The sequence below is a fragment of the Malus domestica genome, chromosome 04, assembly GCF_042453785.1.
Source record: "Malus domestica chromosome 04, GDT2T_hap1".
Taxonomy (NCBI): Eukaryota; Viridiplantae; Streptophyta; class Magnoliopsida; order Rosales; family Rosaceae; genus Malus; species Malus domestica.
Window position 1 is genome coordinate 26,248,268 of NC_091664.1, and position 8,810 is coordinate 26,257,077.

Here is an 8,810-nt window from a genome sequence, read left to right on the forward strand (position 1 = left end):
AGAGATAACACTGATTTACTCGGAGACCCTCCTACCCTTCTTGCCTTTCAAGTATTTAAAACGTGTTTGCTTTTTTGAAAAAATGGAGGCAATCATCATCCATACAAAGCCAATGTTTGTTTTCATTTTTGCCCCTTCATTTTTCCTGTTTAGGTTTCTTACCAAGTGAAATATTGATTCGTTTTCCTTCCTCATATGATACCTATTTAGCTTCTATAACTAAATTGTTATCTCAATTTTACGTTGTGAAATCAATCTCTTAATATCCTAAATCTCATTAAAGAGACATAAAAAATGAGTTTCGATGTATTTTCCCTTCGAGGAGATTTTAACAGTAAACGGTCGCACACATGTTAACAACTCCCAAAGCATTTCCTATAGAAAGAAATTTTATTAACAACATGCACGTGAATTGTCAAAAGAAAATCTCTCTTCATATGTGATTTCATCGAATCATTCAATTATTGATTACAAATTGTTGTTGATTAAAATAACAGCTTTTTACTAAACAACCACAATATTTTTCCCCACTCATGCATTTGTATAGCCTTCACCTCAACGCTCAAAATTTTCGGAAATTTTTTTTTTTTGTAATACATCGATATTTTTACACCAAAGTAGAAGTTTGGCTAAATCACACAATAGGCAACCTAATTTTGTATAGAATTCTTCATCCACGTGATTCCCACCTAAGACTTCTCATGCATTATCCTTCTCGGAAAATGATTTATATACACTATTTTTTTTCTCTTTTTACACACTCATATGTTTATTTCTACCATTCTATTTTCCTGTTATTCAATCAATCTAAAGGCTAAAATTAAACATAATGTACTTTAAAGAATAAAAGAGTGTATAAAAGTCATTTTCCTATTTTTTTTAACTTGTTTTTCCTATTTTTTTATTTCTCACTCATCGGTCTCTACTCACATCATAAAACTTCTCGCTCCACCAAACATAGTCATTTTTAATTAACGATTAAAAAAATAGCATCGCCCTGTAGGCACTGTTGGTAGGATTAAAGTGGTAATTTATACTCTTAATTTTTAATTAGCGACCTAGAAAAAAAAATTATACAAACTTAATCTACGATCTCTTTTTTAGATGAAAAGAGTGTGAAAAGCAGTTTTAATATGTCCAACGGCCAAATTTATGCACAGTAATATTGCTACAACCGTATTTAACACTTTTGATGATTGGTGGGGAAGCAAAAAGGATATATAAAATGGAGGTGGAGGTGAGGGTTAAAAGTGATGGTGGTGGAGTGGTGGTACCTACAGCTACAGTCTGCAGAGGTTACTGCTAATATTGTTGTGGTGGTGGTTGTTGGACTTGTTGCAGGAAACATGCAGCTGTATTCAACAGCTTATTAGTGATATAATGGCGATTAGTATAAAGCTTAAACCCACCCCCCACTCACACATGCATGCTGGTTTGGTTTGACAGGACTTATACAACTTTCATATATATATATATATATATATATATAGGTATAGAAAGCCTTGAAGGAAAGGGATTTTTATTTTATTTTTTATAAAAATAAGGATTAGTTGTGGGGTTCACATCACATTTAATTTTAACGATCCGAATTATCTATTTTTCAAGTTGTACCTCATAGATCATCCTTATAAAATATTAGCCAAATCGGAAATGTTTAAGACATCTAATTGGATTCAAATAAATGAACGAATACTTTGTTATATAAGAAATAATGAAATTTGATCTTGATAATTAAATAGGCAAATGGTTTCGGATTGAATTTTTGCAAGGATAATCATGAATAGAGATTTACAAAATAGACGGTTTATATCGTTAAAATTTGATGTGGAGTGAGCCCTACACCTAATTCCTATTTTATGAAGAAAAAAAATTAAAATTCTTTTGCATAAAGGACCTTATATGTATATGTGTGTGTATGTCCATGTATTTGGACTTTGGAAGTATCCAAATATTAAATAATCAATCTGGTTTTTATGATGATTTGATTAGTGTGTGGTGTCGTCACTTCTTCGTTTGACGTTTACCTTTCAATTATGTCACATAGAATTTTATTAGTTTTTGAAAAATAAAAACCGTTGGTACCCTGGTTCTTGATGGGACTCAATTTGTTGTTATTGAGCAGCAGTACTCTGGTGGTAGAAGTTGATTCAGATTCTCTTCCGTGTCATTAGGCTTGGCTCGTAGCTAGTTAGATTGAAGTAATTTGTATTTGATGCTCACTTATTTTCGTACAAGTAATGTCAACAATATTCTCATTTAGACATTCTCGGTTCTCATTCTCATCTTGTAAATAATTTTAGGTCACGTACTCTTGAAAGATTAATTCTACGAAAATTAACCAAATTCAAAACTGTGTATTCATCGTGCGCAACAATGAAAAATATGAACAACTGAAAAGGTCAATAACACCTCCTCTTCACGTGTTAGGGTTTATATCCTCTTTCATATCCATGTTATTGTTAACCAAAATTTTCTCAAAGAAGAAAAGAAAAATGCAAAAGTATTTGTATAAATGTGAAGATTTTAAGGACCTATTTGATATCATATTTGAACATTTTTATCATTTCTTAAAAATAATTTTCTTTAAAACTCAAAAATTTGATTGGTTTGCGATTTAATATTTTTAAATCTTACGACTTAAACTAAACAAAAAGATCTAAAAAGAAGGGGTCACGTGAGAGGGAGAAAGATGAGAGATGAGGAAAGAAAACAAGAGATGATTGAAGGAAAGAGAAAGAATAGAGAGAATTAGGCGAGATAGAGAGGAAGATGAGTGAGAAAAAGAACCAAGATAATGAAGAGAGCGGATTAGAGGAGAGACGAATAAGGTAAAAAAAAAAAGAGGAGAAAGAAAGAAGAAAAGAGAGAGACATAGATTTGGAGTGAGAGGGGAGGAGGAAGAGAAGAGAAAGAAGTAAGTTTAAGTTTAAAAACTCACTTTTTATGTTTTGAGATACTAGACTATATTTTTTAGTTAGTCTTAAGTTCAGTTTTTTTAAAATAATCATACAAAATAAGTTTTTAAGGTCTAAAACTTGAAAATTATTTTTAAGTTTAAAAAGTTAGATTCAAGTATAGTACCAAACATGTCATAAGCTACTGCCTTACTTTCCTGTTGGACAAGACATTGAATTTTTAGCAGGCACTGAACATTACAACCTGAGCTCGCTTTTGTGTTTGATTATTTTTAGCTCTACTTTTATAGGACCATGAACCCTAGATAGATATTGATCACTGTCTCTGCCACTAAGCCTAACATACAGAAGAATAATAATAATAATATGAAATTAAAAGGGAAAAAAATCGCAAATACGAATAAATATCTGTAAATATTGTCAAACTCACAGTGGTGCTCGAAAGCTCCATGAAAAATGATCGTGATGCTGATGCAAGCCAAGATTTTGACCAGTCTTTTCATCCAACTCAACTCAAAAGGAAGAAGAAATGTATACCACTTGTTTTATACGGATGCAAAGACAACAGAATCTCCTAATATATATGCATCAGCATATATTACACATTGAGATTTGCTGCAACCGAACTTTTCATTTACTTTGTGCATGTTGCAAACCAAATATGGTAAAAAGAATTTACAAAAGAAAGAAGACAAAAGGTTAAAAAAGGATTGCCTTCTTATGTCTTTCAGCATAAGGTTTAGGGTTTATCATTCTAAACAATCAGGTATTTTCAAGCATTATCATTTCTTAAGAACATTTCTTAAAAATAATTTTCTTTAAAACTCAAAAACTTGATTGGTTTGCGATTTAATATTTTTAAATCTTACGACTTAAACTAAACAAAAAAATCTAAAAAGAAGGGGTCGCGTGAGAGGGAGAAAGATGAGAGATGAGGAAAGAAAGCAAGATATGATTGAAGGAAAGAGAAAGAATAGAGAGGATTGGCGAGATAGAGAGGAAGATGAGTGAGAAAAAAACCAAGATAATGAAGAGAGTGGATTAGAGGAGAGACGAATAAGGTAAAAAAAAAAAAAGAGGAGAAAGAAAGAAGAAAAGAGAGAGACATAGATTTGGAGTGAGAGGGGAGGAGGAAGAGAAGAGAAATAAGTGAGTTTAAGTTTAAAAACTCACTTTTTATGTTTTGAGAGACTAGACTATATTTTTGAGTTAGTCTTGAGTTCAGTTTTTTAAAATAGTCCTACCAAACAAGTTTTTAAGGTCTAAAACTTGAAAATTATTTTAAGTTTAAAAAGTTAGATTCAAGTATAATACCAAACATGCCCTAAGCTACTGCCTTACTTTCATGCTGGACAAGACATTGAATTTTTAGCAGGCACAGAACATTACAACCTGAGCTCGCTTTTGTGTTTGATTATTTTTAGCTCTGCTTTTATAGGATCATGAACCCTAGATAGATATTGATCATTGTCTCTGCCACTAAGCCTAACATACAGAAGAATAATAATAATAATATGAAATTAAAAGGGGAAAAAAATCGCAAATACGAATAAATATCTGTAAATATTGTCAAACTCACAGTGGCGCTCGAAAGCTCCATGAAAAATGATTGTGATGCTGATGCAGGCCAAGATTTTTACCAGTCTTTGCATCCAACTCAACTCAATGAAGTATGAACTCAACTCAAAAGGAAGAAGAAATGTCTACCACCTGTTTTATATGGATGCAAAGACAACAGAATCTCCTAATAAATATGCATCGGCGTATATTACACATTGAGGTTTGTTGGTATTAGATCATTAGTTTTAAGATTATTGACAGCACATCGAACTTTTCATTTACTTTGTGCATGTTGCAATCCAAATATGGTAAGAAGAATTTACAAAAGAAAGAAGATGAAAGGATAAAAAAGGATTGCCTTCTTATGTCTTTCAGCATATGGTTTAGGGTTTATCATTCTAAACAATCAATTATTTTCAAGCATTATCATAAAAGGAAAAAAGACAAGCTATGTACAAGAACTTATCGTTGTTACATCATTACGTTAGTAACGGACATGATTTTAGTAATTGTTGTCGTAACTCGTCAGTTTTATATTAAATCTCCACTCACTTACATATGAGTTGTGTGCGTCATCAGTTGTCTTATATTCGAGTTGTGCGCATCATACAACACACTATAAAACACAAGCACATCTCAAACTATAAGACATGTTCACGCTTTGTCATAAACAACTAATTATGTCAAAAGACTTTTCCGAGTTTTGCATTACTCGTAATTAATATAGTTAACGTTTAATTATTACTTAGATGTAACTCTATTAACATAAACTATAATTCGTCAATTTTATACTTACACACACTAACCAAATTTAGCTCGAAACTCGTAGAACCAAACTTACTTGTCACTTGAACAACTCACTTAAAATTGGGAAGATGAGAAGAAAACAGGATCCGACATCCGGAAAGTACAATCTGGCCCACTGGACCAACAAGCGTTTTCGAACTGGGCTCACTGGTAATTTTACACAACCACCCACCCACCCACCGTCGAAATGTGTAGCAATTTAGCACCTATATAAAGTTTGGTTTTTTTTAACCGAAATACTCTTTAAGATTGATATAACTCCTTATTTTACTTCCTGAAATTTGAAATAAATAGAATTGATCATGAATTTGTCCACTATCAATTATTTTGATTTTTTTTTTGTGAAAAATCTTCATTTAATATGTATAAAAGGACAAAAATACAATCAAGTTTTGTCAAATCATTTCCGTCTATTTTACTAAATGAGAGTACTTTTGTTATTTTGGCCCTTTATTTAAAGACCAAAATGATTGATGATGGGAAACTTAGGAACCAGTTATGACCATTTCAAATCTCACGGATTAAAGTAAATAATTATGTCAATCTCAAATACCATTTTAACCAAAAATCATAAAGTTTTGATGGTTAATTGTAAAAAATACTTTATTCAGGTGGTAATTGCACAAAACGAAAACTTTCCGTGCTATTTTGACAAATAAAAATAGACGGAGTCTCCGTCTCCGTCTCTCGCATATCGACTATCGTTTCTGTTACAGACTGGAGGTAAAGCCGAGGAGAGAGAAAGATGTCGCTGGTATGGATGGAAGCACTACTTCCTCTCGGAATCATAGCCGGAATGCTCTGCGTCATGGGGAATGCTCAGTATTACATTCACAAAGCCGCCCACGGCCGGGTTCGTTCCTCTCTCAGATCCATTTCCACCTCCCTCTCTCTCTAGAAATTGTTTGAATTTGTGTGATTCTGATTTCGAAAGTTGAAATTTTTTATGCGATTGTGATTTGGGAAAGTTGAAATTTGTGATGTTTTGGGCAGCCGAAGCACATCGGGAACGACATGTGGGACGTGGCCATGGAGAGAAGGGACAAGAAGCTCGTGGAGCAGGCGTTTGCCCATATCCAGAAGTAGATTGCCTTTTCCGGTACTCATCTTTTTCAATTTTGGGTTTCGATTTGGGATCGTTTCTTTTGATTTAGGGTTTTTCATACTTCATTTCTGTCTTTGCTATAGTGGTTAGTGAGGTTAAAACTTAAATCCAATTACTACTTTGTGAGGGTAAATTATGTTTCTTTCTAGCTGAATGCTAATCTACAAATTAAGGTGACGTATCTGCATAGATGCAATTGTTTAAGACTGCATAGACGTAATGGTTTTAGGAAATCATAGGAAATTTTGGTATAAGGATGAGTCAAACTGGAAGTTATAGATGCAATGGTGCATATATTTGTGTTTCGACTAAAGAGGCTTCGAAGAACCTATGTTGGGTAGGATTGTGTCGTTTGGGATTGAGAAGTTGAGCTACTATATACATGATGCATCCTATTAAGTTGGGTAGATTCATAGGAATTTGACATTAGACGATGGGACTTATGCTTGCTGTTTTGAATTGCAATGGATTGTAAAAAGGTCAATTTGTGCGGGAATCTTGACCCTATCAACAGAGTTGCACGATACATAATGTGATGTTAGATATACATGTATTGTAGGTGATACAGATGGTGCATTTTCTTTGTAGTATTTTCCTTGGTTGGATTTGGGGCCTTGTTAGAACTTAGAGCCCCTCTTTGTTTCACCGTGTAAAAGAGGGTATTACTTGGCTAGGAAAAATATCCAGTGTTTTGGTGCATCGGCCTTGTGTCGTCCAAGCCAAGTCAGTCCACTCCAAGACAGTCCCTTGTAACAAACAAAGCCAGAATGTTTATATGGGGAAACTCGATAAGTGATTCTAACTTTCTATCGTATTTGTCTGCTACTTATTGCAAAGACTAGCCTCGTTTTTTTCTTTCCTGCATAGGAACACTAGTCTTTGATTTAGCTATCGGTTGCAGCATAACCTTTGATGATAGTTTGGGGTTTTAAACTTTGCTTGTAGGATTTGAAACTATGATCATAGGAGTTGATTGATATATGTTTTCAATACAGTGAATTTGAAAAAGTAATGCAATTAGGAAGCTTCAACAAGGGTTGCTTTTCAGGTTTTTGTATGCATCCCAGTCGATGTGAGAGCTGCAAGAATCATGATATAATTTTATTTTGGAAAGTTTCACATATTTTTACGTCCCACAAAATACAAGTCTAACAGTATCAGATATTGTGTGAATAATGTTTAGTACTCCTCTAATTTATAGTTACTAGCTTGTGTATGGTCTTTAGAGGAACAAGCATTGTGATTTCACGATACAAGAGCCCAGCTTTAAAGAAACTAAGAGACGTTTAAAGGGATACATGCAATGCATATACCAATGTCCTCTCTTGAGGGATAGTTTCAACCTTTCAGGAACCCTTTTATTTAGAGGCTTTGGCAGCTTTCATGTGCTAGGACTTGAAACTTGAACTGAACGGGATCCTTTCGTGTTTAACTCCAGTGCCTCCATTACTCTGTGTAAGCATGTGTATGATTTACAATATCTCTCGACTATGAATCTTATGATACTGTGTGCTTCAAACTGCAGGAACCTTTGTGAATGGAATTTGGAGAAGCAATAAAGTCAAGACCCCATTCAGAAAGAGCCTAAGAGCAACTCCAATCACTAGTCTTTTCGTTGTATAAGAACTTGCATAAGCTGTCAGACTGGTTATGGGAAAACTTATGTACTCGAGTGATTTTATTTGTAATGTTAACCTTTGGATGTGATTCGGGTATGTCTTTCCCGTCACACAGTTAGTGCCAGCGATTTTTATCGTCCACACGAATTATTTGCAGTAGGTGAGACCGTATCTACTCCGTAGATATCTATACGATTATACAGTAGAAATACAATGATGCCGCCGAAGGTAGATTGTTCGTTGCTAATAATTACTCATGGAGAGTAGGAGCTGCTCTTGCATTCAGAGAACGCTCTCTGGTATCTTCCGTATTCTAATTTTCTCGGAACATGACTATCACAATTCACAATTCCATGTTAATAAAACACGTCATGAATCCCTCTTGGCTTAGTGTTTGTTTGGGGATTTGCTTCCGTAAGAAGCATTTCTGCGCATGATCACTTTTATCACAAGTGCTTTCACTAGAAGCATGTCAAAAAGCTCTTCTATAATTTACAAGTACTTGTAACTTTTTATGCCAGACGCAATCAAAATTTGTCGGAAAGCTTTTAGTACTTTTTTAAAATAATGTCAAATAGAAATATGGCCATTAACGAGGGTGCATTTTTTTCACTACTTTACTTATTACTTCTATTGAATTAGTTTAAATTATATAGATTTCAACATTTAAATGCATCTAACTGTAATAAATATGGTGTTATCATCAATGAGTGAGCAACTGATCATATAGTCATCCCTTACATGATATGAAACGAGGTGGAAGAAAATGATTGGTGCTACCTTGTCTTGGTGTTTGGAGCTTGA

The 8,810-nt window shown here is 33.7% G+C and overlaps 1 non-coding gene across 1 annotated transcript; it reads left to right on the forward strand.

The window, feature by feature from the left end:
• Positions 1-5,769: 5,769 nt before the first annotated feature.
• LOC103433780 (uncharacterized) lies at positions 5,770-8,147 on the forward strand. The gene is made up of 3 exons (XR_011580174.1): positions 5,770-6,135; positions 6,276-6,381; positions 7,913-8,147. It is a non-coding gene; the product is annotated as an uncharacterized protein (transcript).
• Positions 8,148-8,810: the final 663 nt, after the last annotated feature.